We start from the raw sequence: 12,858 nt of genomic DNA on the forward strand, positions 1-12,858 counted from the left end.
ATGCATGATTCTTCCAATAGGTGTATAGTACAATGTCTTCACAATGTGTGATGACAGTTTTACATAACTGGCAAAATATTGAAATGACAGTTTGTCAGAAATATCTTGAATGTTCACTTTCCTTGAACTGGGTATGCTATAATTGTCTAAGAGTGCAGGTACACATATTTAGGGAATTGAGAATTTTTATTTGACTTCTGATGGATCCTTTTATAAGTTTATGCATTGAGTAATTTCCAAGGTATGAAGAAAGAGTGTAATTAAAGTACAAAATAGTTTTGGTTGTTTGTTTTTTTTTGGGAGGGGGCATTGAAACCTATCCTTTGACCCTTAACCTTTGACCTTTGACCTTCTGGCTGGAAATTTCCCAGAGAATCTCCATTAGGTAATGCATGTATATATTAAGTTTTAAAACTAATAATGCAAGCATTGCATATACTAGTATATGAGGGAAATAGTAAAATTTTGAGGAGTTGACCTTGACCTTTGACCCCCCTGACCATTGACCCACCACCCCTCAATTCCCTAGATAATCCCTGCCAGTCAGTACATGCGTATGCACCAAGTTCCATGAAGATACATTGAACCATTTGCGAGAAAAGAGATATTGCAACATTTTCACCTAACCTTTGACCTTTTGACCTTTGACCTTATGACATGAAACTCTCTTTGGAGAATCTTTACGCAGTAGTACATGTCTACACTAAGTTTCAAGAAAATACCTTTGGGCATTGCATAGATATGAGGGAAATAGCAACATTTTTAGCATTTGACCTTGACCTTTTGACCTATGACCTCTTGCCGATGTCACTAAAATCTACTCAACTAATTGTCCCATCATACATCATCCTTGGACCAAGTTTGGTGAAAGCTGCTTCATCCAGTTTTGAGTTATCACGTCAACAGATAAATTTTAGGATTTGACCTTGATCTTTGACCTTTGACCTCTGTCCGATTTCAGTAAAAAAACTTATCAAGTAATTGCCCCATCATACATCATCCTCCGACAAAGTTTGGTGAAATTTGCTCGATCCAGTCTTGAGTTATCGCGTAAACGGATACAATTTCATGATTTGACCTTGACCTTTGACCTTTGACCTTTGGCTGATTTCACCCAAAATCTTATCAATTAATTGCCCCATCATACTTTATACTTGGACCAAGTTTGGTAAAATTCCAGTCAATATTACTCAAGTTATCGCGTAAACGAAAGTGGACGGACGTACGGACGGACGGACAACCCGAAAACATAATGCCTCCGCCACCACTTCGTGGCGGAGGCATAATAAAAGTACAACGTATATAGAGGCATTGTATGTAAATATTAATTCTCCACAAGATTCTGTTCTTTTGTTTGGAGTAAAAAAAAAAGAAAAGAAAAAAGAAGAAGGTAGGCCTTTTAAGTTCAATTTCTTTCCTTTTTTTTTTTCTTAATTCCTGAAGATAATTTAGATACCTTGCACAATGGATAAAGGGCATAAATATATAATCTCCAGCTGTCTATTTCTGGGCCAGGGGCTGGGAGATGCAATTCAGGTGATGGTAAAAAGTTGGATACATAGAGCATGATCACGGTCTAAACCTGAAATTAGTTTCATTGCCATCACAATGACGACAAAACATAACAAAATCAAAACATAGGGGAAAACAATTCGTTATTAAGAAGGAAATCAGACTCAAAAATCATGCACTACCTCAGCAGTTGGTTTTGATCCAAAATATCATTTATTCCCAGAATACTCTGTCACTTCATCATAAAACTACAATACTGAAGTCACTATGTACCAAAATATCACTTATTCTCAAAATACTCTGTCACTTTTTCATGAAACTACAATATTGAAGTCACTATGTATCAAAATAGTTTTTATCATATTGATACATTATATTCAGACTGAATTGCTATAACAATCTTGTTGGTCATGATAGAAAAAAAAAACAATACTTTCAACAAAACATAATTAAAATGTTGTGCTGTAAAAGTGGACACTTCACATGACTATAGTGCAAGAGAGATCAACTTTTGCATGCAAATATTGATTTTGGTGACCATTGACATAATTATTATTTGTTAAAGTAAATCTTCCACATGGCTGAACTGTGGTATAAATGAATATGATGTTCACACTATTAATCAAATGTACTAAAGTTTCCACTGCAGGAATTGATCCACATTTAAAGAGATATCATCATAAAATGTCATATTGTAACTCTTCCACACATGATCTCCTCCACATATGAATGTATAGCATTTTTTGAGAACAAGAAAGAATTTACCTCCACTGACAATGCATGGCATTTGGATTTGCATCCTTCTGCTTCTCATGTATGACAAACAAGGATACATGTTTTGCTATTTACAATTTACTCCATTAAAAACCAGATAGCAAGGGTAGACTGCGCAATGGAAAGGTTTGTCCAACGTGGATAAATCCTGATTTAGTGCACCTTTATAAGCATCACACATTCAGCCCAAGAATGTTGACCGGAGTTGAACGTTACCCAGGAGCATATGCTTCGTTGCACATATCCACTGACAGGAAATTCTGTTCCACCAGGCCTGCACAGCAGTAACAATAGAAATTTTCATGCATTTTGTGCAACCAGAAGCTAGCGCCAAAATAAAAGCACATGAATATTTTTGCATGCCAAATGTTCCAGTAGTTTAATGTCCTGATTCCGCGGAAGCAAAAACATGGGAATTTCATTATACCCGGCCGAGTGTGAAAAATTACTTGCACGAAAATATCCACTTTTACAGTAGTTGTAGTTATCGGAGGCACCCAGTAGGCAGCGATCAATTCCAATGGGCCAACCTTCCCACCACACTCCCAGCCTCCCCATTTTAATGGGTTTTTAACCACTAACCATTGCACCATTTCAGCTTAGAGACATAGAGATGATAATTACCGGTATGATAGTGAAGGACCTTTCAAGACGCAGAGAGGTCACTCTCCATCGGACATGCTACACACCCATGTCCAAACAAGTGGTTTTAGAGGTCAAATTTCACCAAAGAGATTCTCGACATTCACTCCTGCACGTTGTCGTGGATTACATACAATTAAATGTAACATCCGTTTCACTGAATTCCTTATTGTATTTCAGGAGAGTGGTATTTTACAAATTTCAAATGCCATTCAGGGTATTGTACTTGGTACAATAGTGAGATCCACCATTCAGGGTATTGCACTTGGTAGCATAACAAAATACACCAGTTAGGGCACCTGACATCCCTAGTGGTGCCATTTACGGGTGTGAAGTTGATGTGCTGTAGGGTCCCATTTCTGAGTTGTTAGGATACAGGTAGGTATCACATTTGTCTGAAAGCAGTGGCATATCCAGGTGGAGTGCGTCGGAAGTGCACCCCGTTATATTTTGTTAAAACAAAAGAAATAAAAAGAAAAAATGGGGGTGCATGCCCCCCCCCCCCCCCTTTAATTTTTGTAAAGGCATGCCCTCTTTAGGGAATTGCTGGACCCTGGAGAGTGACCAATCAGACTAGATCACAGCTGCGCTCTCTTCTAAAAGAGGACTCAAGAATATCAACATGAAGTTAAAATGGCACAAAATCACTGCTGACCACACTGGTTGGCACACATATGCCCTTCTTCTCAGGGTTCTGTACACTAATTTTACAGACAAAGTTTTTACATAATGTTAAAAGAATGAGAGATTGCAGTCCTAGACTGAATTCTTCTACAGACACACAAACTTTTGATGACTGTACTAAAGAAAAAAAAGAACACTTTGAACAAGGTTTTATAGGTACTGGAGGTTTTCCTCCTCAACACTAGGCAGCATGGTTCACTGGAGGCTTTCCTCCTCAACACTAGGCAGCATGGTTCACTGCAGTTCACATTACAAAGATTTGTTTGCCTTTCTTGGGTTTTCTTTTCTCCCTACAAATGCTACAGGTAGTTTACACATTACATCAGCACAAGGTACGGTGTTAGCAAGAGATATCTAACAACAAATCATATACAAGCATTCAAGTTGTTGCTATGACAGTCAAAAGGCCTGTCACTCACAATCACCACCCATCTCTTTAAAAGCAGGGCCCAAGAAGTAATGCCTCACAAGAATTTTTGTTACCATCGCCAAGGCAGTTAACTTTTTGCGTCATTTGTTTGTTTGGGTGTTTTTGTTTTTGTTTTTGTTTTTTGTTTTTGTTTGTTGTTTTTTTTTTGGGGGGGGACAGGTATAATGTGTGACTGCTAACAATACTACTTGAAAGTTAAGCACAGATTTTGTATTATATTTTCAGGATATGTCCCCTGTAATAAAAAGGACAGGGTGATTAATATTTGGTGGTGTTCCTTTGCAGCCATGTAAAACAGATCATAATCATACTTTTAACTCAATCTCTGATCAAATCTTGACCACTGAAGATTTACACACAGTTACAATAATCACTGAATGAATACTAGATACAAGTTTATCAAACATGCTACATCATATTGATAATGGGACAATTAACTCATTTAATTCACAGCAAAAAAATACCAGGTTTGCTGCAAAGTTTTAATTACTCCCGAAACCGCCCGAAACCACCCGTCCACTTTTTTTTTTTAGTTTTATGCTTTTCTATTTTCATTGTTTTCATATAGAATATATAATTACATAATTTTAAAGAGGTCAAAAGTCAACAAAAGTACATCAGAATTATTTCTGCGACACACAAGTCTCTTGGTAAAGTCTTAGTAGGCTTTCAAATAAACATAAATTATAATAGACAAAAATAAACATGCAGTGATCTATTTTGCATAATTTAGAAAGTTGTCGAAATGAGAGTAATATTGCTGTACATTCCAGGGAACAACAGCTGCCAATATGTGCAGAGTCTTCAGTTGCAAAAGGGTTAATTTCACAGTGACACACTAAGGTCCACCCCCCTTCCCCTCCATCCTAAAATAAACAGAAGAAAAAAGAAAAAGAAAGTGATTCACCTTGACCTACAGAAGACTGAAAGGGAAATTATCGCCATCTACAGGATAACCTCCTTAAAAATATATACCAAATATACATCTGTATTTGATGCTATTCAAAATTGTCAATATATATGTATGTGTACACGAATATTGCACTTAAGCAAAGATTCTCTGTTGTCACCTCGCTTTACCTCGGGCATTCACGCATTCCGAGAAGGCGACTTCTGTTCGGGTTTGGGGCAAAAATGAAACAACCTGCCAAGGCAAGAGCCATGGTCACAAACCCACTTTTCTTGAACTGCGCATGGCACTTTAATGGGTGTGTACAGTTCTGGTCGAGGTGAGGATTTAGCTTTTAACGTTTTGCGAGATATTCAGAAACCACTGTATGAGATGTCAAAGAGCATGCAATTCTAAAGGGTATCAAAAGTTTATTCCATAAAAATCGGTTTTAAAATGGCTGAGATATCCAAAAACAAGGTGAAACAAAGAGATCCTAATAAAGTTGTGGCCTGTCGCCTTTTATTATTATCACTTTTTTGGATATCTCAGCCATTTCAAAACCAATTTTCACCAAATAAACGTTGAATTTTTCTTAAAACTACATGCTCTTTCAAATTTCATAAGAGGTTTCTCATTATTTCACTTAGAAATGTTCAAAACATGAATCCCTTACCTCAACCAGTACTGTACAGTCCCTTTAATCATGAGCAGGGCTGCCACTATTCATGCATCTAAGCCAGACAGATTCCAACAGAGGTATCAGGGGGATATACTCTTGCGCAATGTGCCATGCATCTTAACCCATTGAGGAGGGGCTGATTTTGCTACAACAGGCATTTGTCACAGACACCTGCCCAAGTATACTCGGGACTAGTCTTCATCACGTTAATAAAGTGAAAATGACTCTCAAAACCACTGAGGCCTTAATGTTCTTCTGCCCGGATATGAATTAAAATTACAGGAAGCCTATTGCAGAATTAGAGAGATATGGCAGACCTTTCAATGACAACCTTGCTGCAACAATGCACCAAACTTGGCACATTTTTTGAAGTATCATACATTAAATGGTAAAAAAGTTGAAAAACTGAATACTGTACAGATAGGGATCATATCATGCTGAAGGCAAACACCTTGATAAATACTAATTTTTGACAGGTACGGGTCAAGGAGATGTATTTAAATGTCTCAGACCATCACAGTGTAGATGGATTTAGGGTTATGAGGTGATTGACTGCTTGTAAATGCATTTAAGCTCATAACCTGAGGTAAGATTTGTACATCAATCATGTACTGCATGATATATACAGGCACATTAGGTGACAACAGAACATCCAGTCATGTCTTTAATTTCTCAGACATATATAATATCAGACTGACAAAACTGTAAAAACAGTTTGTTACTTTTAAACTAGAAATGTTGCTATGGCGACTGGTATGCCTCCGCCACATTGCATGGTTCTCCCAGTATACAGTACATCTTGACAATGTGAGACGACAGTTTCACATAATTGGCAAAAAATTCTCGGTATCGATAATACCTACAAGTCGTGTAGGTGCCGTGCACAGAGCAGCGTTTTAGATGCATTATGGGATGAAAACATAATGCCTCCGGCGACACTTCGTGGCGGAGGCATAAAAAATGGAGTCAACGACCTACAATTCCAAACCTCAGTAGTAATTACAATTCAAGTATAAAGTCATCACACATTTACACTTGCTTCAGCAGGTATACAACTAGAAAGCACCAAAACATTCAACTACAATACATTGTCATCCTTCTTATTGCATTTTGAAATTTAGAATATCCATTCAAGTTAAAAAAAACAAAAACAAAACATACAATATAACAAAAGCATCATGAATGATCAAAACAAAAAGAGATAACAGTAAACACAAGTAAAAAGAAAAGATAGGCTTTCAATGAAGATTTTGGCCTCCACAAAGACCCGTCATTCGATAGCATTACTGAAATAATTATTTCCTCATATCATTAGCAATGCAGCAGGAGTAGAAAATGAAAGAAGACACCACACTCACACAAATCTCTCAAGTTGGAGGACTTCAGCAGCATTAAAAAAAAAAAAAGAACAAGAAAAATACGAAACAAAACATCGTCGGTGGTTCTTAATGTAGGGATGAATACCCAGTTTCAACAAGTGGGAGTTTCAAGTTTTCCATCAGAACTGAGACTCAAGAGTTCTTCTTAGTCACAGAGCACAACTGCTTCACTCCTTACTTACAGACTGGTCAGCATTCACATCAAGGGACGCTTCAAAGAGAGAAAAAAAAAAGCACCAGACTTACGGTAACCTTTGAATATGCCATTTCATAATGAGTGCAGTTCTCCAACTTGACGTGGCCTTGAGAAGCAATGCCAGACAAGAACAAACCAAAAGGTAGAGGTTTCATAAAAATCTGACCTAAAGAATAAGCGTACAGTGAAATAACCAAGTTTCATGTGGTCCTGGGAAACAGAACTATTAGAAGCAACCTCATTGGCAACTGAGATACAAGGCAGCTGTATTACAGCCTCACAAGTCTTCCTTGATCTACATGCAAATCTTGACTAAATTTCCTTATTTCGGGGAGGGGTTCAGGAGTTGACCTGGGCACCACCATCCCCCCCCCCCCCCCCAAATACACACACATGCATGCAGACTCATACACACTCTGGGATTAGAGGAACCACAAACGTATTCCCTGAATCTCTGGTAAAGGGATACTTTTTGCACGACAAAATCCAGACTGAGAATTGCAGAAAAAAAGGGTGAGCATTTGACTTTTCTTTCTGAGATTTCTTTTCAATAGGGATGGTGTTGGGGTTTTTTTTTTCCTCTCTCTCTCTCTCTTTCTCCTTGGAATTCTGAGAAATTTGAAAAAGGGGGATATATGATATATTGAAAAATCAAAGAAAAATTGATAAAATCTTGAGATCAAATTCCTGAAATTCCTGCCGGTTTTGAAAGCTCATCTTTTGTTACAATTGTTTAATTGGTAGTCAGATGTATGGTAAGATTTAAGACACTTTTTTTTTAAATTTCTCTGCATACTTTTCATCATACATGATAATCCATAATCACCCGAGATAGGCAAAATAGGGGTTGTAGCAATGTTCAGGATTTATGGTGGTCTCCAAGGCAGAAAAAGCCTGCAAAAAGGGGAGAAGGGGGTTCTGAAATTTTGCAAGTCCTGAGATAGGGGGTGTTTTCAAAGGGAAAAAACAAGCATTTGTGTACCCTACATAATACTGGAGGGGGGGGGGTGAGGAGTTGATGATATCATCACCTCAGCTACTGTTTGCATATCTGGTTTCAACAAATATGACTACAAATGTACTTGGTGAAAACATGTGAATTTTATAGCTTTCTGACGTAATATTAAGGTTGAAGAACCTTCCGTTGTTCTGCTCGTGTGATTTCACTCCGGTTATCACAGTTGCCCGGAACGTGGAAGTGGGAGTGCCTTTTAAACACACCTGGCAGGGTTCCAGGGTCAGTCAGCACACTCATTGATACTTGCACTCTATCTCAGCTTTGATGCATAAAGTGCACTACAAAGTGTTAATATAAGGCAGCCATTATCAGTCCTGAACCCCTCTCTGGCTCCCACACCTCCCCTCCCCCTTTTCTCTCACCTAATCTCACACTCTATTAATCCCTCTTTCTTTGACAAATTCACAATGTGGTTATCTTCATGTTAGTGAATAAGCAGTATTCGTATCTTTTTTTTTCTTGTTGTTCTTAATTTTTGTCCAGGACAAAAGCCTAACACCTGGGTCTCAAACCCTTGCCAAAATCTCAAGCATTCTCTCACCCACTGAAGAGTTCGATCAGCTGTAGAGTCGATGTGATTGCCTCACGTCATGTGACTGGTTTTGAAAGCCTTTTAAAACATGGCAATTATTCCCCCCCCCCCCCCCCCATAATAAGCACCTCACCTGCATATTGATGCAAGAAGTTTGTATAGAATTTCCCAGGTGCGTCTGCAAAGCAGGCTGTACTTGTAACGACATGTCCGCGTGGTGATGGTTGACCTCACCGAGACCTATAATATACAGGCAATTACTGATGTAAAGATCATGCAGCAACTTGCCTTCAAATAGCCCATTAAGTTCAACAAACTACATATTTCTGTGGTCTAGCTGAGCAATGTTTCTTTTCCTTGTCATTTTTATGATCTATTTTCAGTGGTTCAAAAGGTGGAGTATAGAACTTTCTCTTTCTTTTGAACCATTCACTGTTCATAATCATAAATCATTGTCTGTTCAATCATGGAAATTTGAAAAGCCTTTAACTGATTACAAAGTTGGCAACATCCTGTAGAAAATCAGACCAGGGAGGTGCTAGAGAAGGAGAGGCAACTAAAGCTCTCCTTTGAAGTCATGCGCGGCACCGCCGAGAAGTTATGCGTTCAACTACAGGTGTTACCCATGTGCTTTGACAAAAGAGAGTGTCAATAATTGGGACTAGCGCTCTCACATCCAGAAATATTTGCTCCTACTGCAATTCGCTCTCTCTTTCAATGTGATGGCAACAATGAATTTGTGTACCTTGAATTGGAGCAGCGAATCAAAATGCAGTGTAAAACTCATGATTTTAACAGCAAATAGTTTAAAAACACGCTGGAACACGCTTTAACGGAGTACTTTATTTGAAAGATCAAAATATCCCCTTATTAGCAGATAGAAAATGAACATGCGGAAATATGCCCATTATAGAAAAAATTAGGTTTTAAAGAGGGCCTAATTTTCATTTCCTTTCGATTTGCGAATTACAAGGAAACTAGAAATACATGTTAATAATAATGAATTCTTTCCTAAACTATTCTAAATCAATTCGAGTATTTCATTTAAAATTTTGCGGTGAAATAAAGCTTGTAATTCAACGAAAGGTGAAATACATTTTTCGCCTCCGAACTTCGTCTTGCAACTAGAGCGGTGCTGAGCATGACTTCAAAGCGTAATGGAATGCTAGACATCCCATTGTAACGCCTTGAACCCAAGCATGTGTTTGCATGAATTACGAAGAGTTGCCACTCCATCTTTGTAACACCTCCCTGATAAGACTTCCTATTTTGTTCCCATATGGCCTGATTTTGGCACACTTCTTTCTGATATTGAGCAGTTCTATCTAATCCTTCTTCAACTAAAACCTAACCAGGCCGGGCTTTTTTGGCTGTTCTGTAGCCGGGGTAGGGTTGATTCAACCCCCCCCCCCCGATCTCTGCCATTGATCGCGCAATCACAATGAAAATTGGCACATACATTACCTGTCGCGTAATCTACCAATATAAATGAAAAAAAATGAAATTTTCATTTTCTATATTTTGTACTAATTAATATGCGTGATATCATACATTTTGCTCTAACTCAGAAAATAAAGCTACGAATAATAATTTTGGGTGATATTATTCTTTGTCACATTCCTAACAATGTACCTGACAAAAAAATCTGGTATCAAAATTTATTTCTTATGTATTCTATTGTTTTATGAATTTCTTATGTATTTCTTTGTTTTTTTACCTTTTGGTTTGTCGCTTTTTTTCTACAAAACTACAGAACCTATTCTAAGTATATTCATGCTAAAATTAATTGATTTCAGCCATTGAAAGTGAAAATAATTACAGCTTTTTGAATAAGGTGAGAAAACTCTATTTGCATAGACTTTGTACACAAAATCACGTTTTTGAGCCATTTTCGGGCTGACAAGCATGACAAAATTATTATTTTTTTTCTTTTTTGCCTTGGCAGCAAAAATTCCTGCTGAACTCGGTGGGATAACATAGCCACTGCTGCAGGTTTCCATCGTGCTGCCATCATGGACACACCATGCTCAATGCTGCCCAGGCTCATGCCCCGCTCAAGACCTCCAATTCTGCCGTCAAATGCCACTGGTGCTGGCCGCACAGTGCTTTTCAACATCTGGCTGCCAGCTGTGAAATGCCCGACATTTCTCGCCTAGTACATGTTTTGTTATCTCGATTTCACTTTCTATCTGTCCATGGCAACATGGCTGGTTAACCCATATTCAGCTGCACTATTGTAGTGCTACTGGTCTTCAATGGAGACCAGTTGTATGGATTGTTTTGAGCCTGGGGCGGACCACTTCAGAGGGTTTTGCACTGAGTTCTGGATAATTTTCAACGCATTGTATCACTGCAAACTTTTTCATCCTGACGGGAACACTTTCGATACGAAGTTACTTGAGCTGTGAAACCTACATCTCAGGAAAAAAAAAAAAAAAGTCTTTTAAAAAAATAAAAAGTTGCCATCAAGCTGATTTATGAGACTGCTACTCGGCCTATCGTGTGTTCAAAGTGAATGAAGACGAGACGCTGATATGACCATGACTACCTCACTCTTCACCCAAAGTTTTCTTCGATTCTTCACTGATCTGTGACTCTTACGGGGCAATTTCAATTCAAAACTTTTCAATCTTTGGGGTGGAGTCTCCCTTCAGTGAGACTCTTAAGCCCCAGTCAAGTAATGCTCTGTTTCTGGCATCGCCTCCAAAAAATGGTCAGGAGGTATCAATTTTCCTGGATGGTCTGCGACAAGCTACGGATAGTTACGTTCACTTACTGATAGTTATGTTTAGTTACTGCTACTTGTAGGTCTGCATCCGTGACAACTCTCTGCGAAATTTTGAAACTTTCAAAATTTCACAGGCTTGGCGTTGTTGCGTTTCATAAGGGATCGGTTATGGACATTCGACCCTGCGGATGCCTGCGTCCACACTGTGTCTGGACCACTTATTGGTTTCCATCCATGGTGGGCATAACTCAACGTAAGGAACTGTGTGACTGGGGCTTTACAAAGCTAGGTCATGCATAATCTATTGCATTGTTCTTGATGCCTTGCAGATAGTGTGGTACAGTTAACATATCATGCAGGAACCAGTTAATCTTGTAAAGACCATCAACTATGCAGCTACATGTACTTTGCAAGCGGGACTATAAATGGGGCAAGATTCTTAAGTTGCTCAATGAGGGCATCAAAGTTCATCCAAATGTCATCGAAAACATGTACATATTGACTGCATGTACAGCCACATAAAATGTAATCTCAACAAAAGTGACTTGGAAAAGGAGAATGAAAAGGACTCAACAATGTTCTATGACACTACACATATTCCAGTGACTCTGAGGTCTGAAACTATAGGCAGACTTTTTGATAGTACCATCAAATCCACAACTTCTATAAAAATTTGTTACATAGAGACAGTTTCACTCTCTAAAGAAAAGGAAGTATTTAAGGTATACTATGTCAAAGATAAACCTTTTTGAAGCCAAACTTAATCTTCCCAAAAGAATCCAGTTTGACGGAATAAAATGATATCATTGGTGTTGGTATTTCAGACCCTGTATCTCTGTGACTGTTTGGCAAAACGGTCCAAATAATGAAATCAGCTTCACAATGTTGAATTCTCAGCTGAGGATACACTCCCCAAAAATGCAGAATGTGCTCAGAACCAAACATTTGAAAAACTCCTAATCTTGACCTCGATTTGACCATAGACCTTTGCTTGAGGCCTCACAGATTAACTCTCACAGGAACAAAATTCACTGAGTGAAGGCCATTGACATTGTACATGACCAAAGGCAATGGCAAAATTACTGGACTTCTTTTTTTCATCATACCATTGACATTTCTCACCCAAGAACAGAGGTACATCTTTGCTTACACAGATAATTATTTGTTTTATGTACATGTCTATACCTGATACCTTATTTTTCATGCAGACTATAATCTTGTAAATTTTGCATCTATATGCTTTGGGGGTAAGACAAGAATGTATTTTTTTCTTTGCCATGCATGTTTGTTACTTTCTTGTCCTCTTATACCTTGTAATCTTCTAAAACCACAAGAAAAAAACAGTACCAAGTAGGCAAATCTTATCCTGCCATATGCACATACAAGCCATTG

The sequence above is a fragment of the Diadema setosum genome, chromosome 19 (assembly GCF_964275005.1).
Source record: "Diadema setosum chromosome 19, eeDiaSeto1, whole genome shotgun sequence".
Lineage (NCBI taxonomy): Eukaryota > Metazoa > Echinodermata > Echinoidea > Diadematoida > Diadematidae > Diadema > Diadema setosum.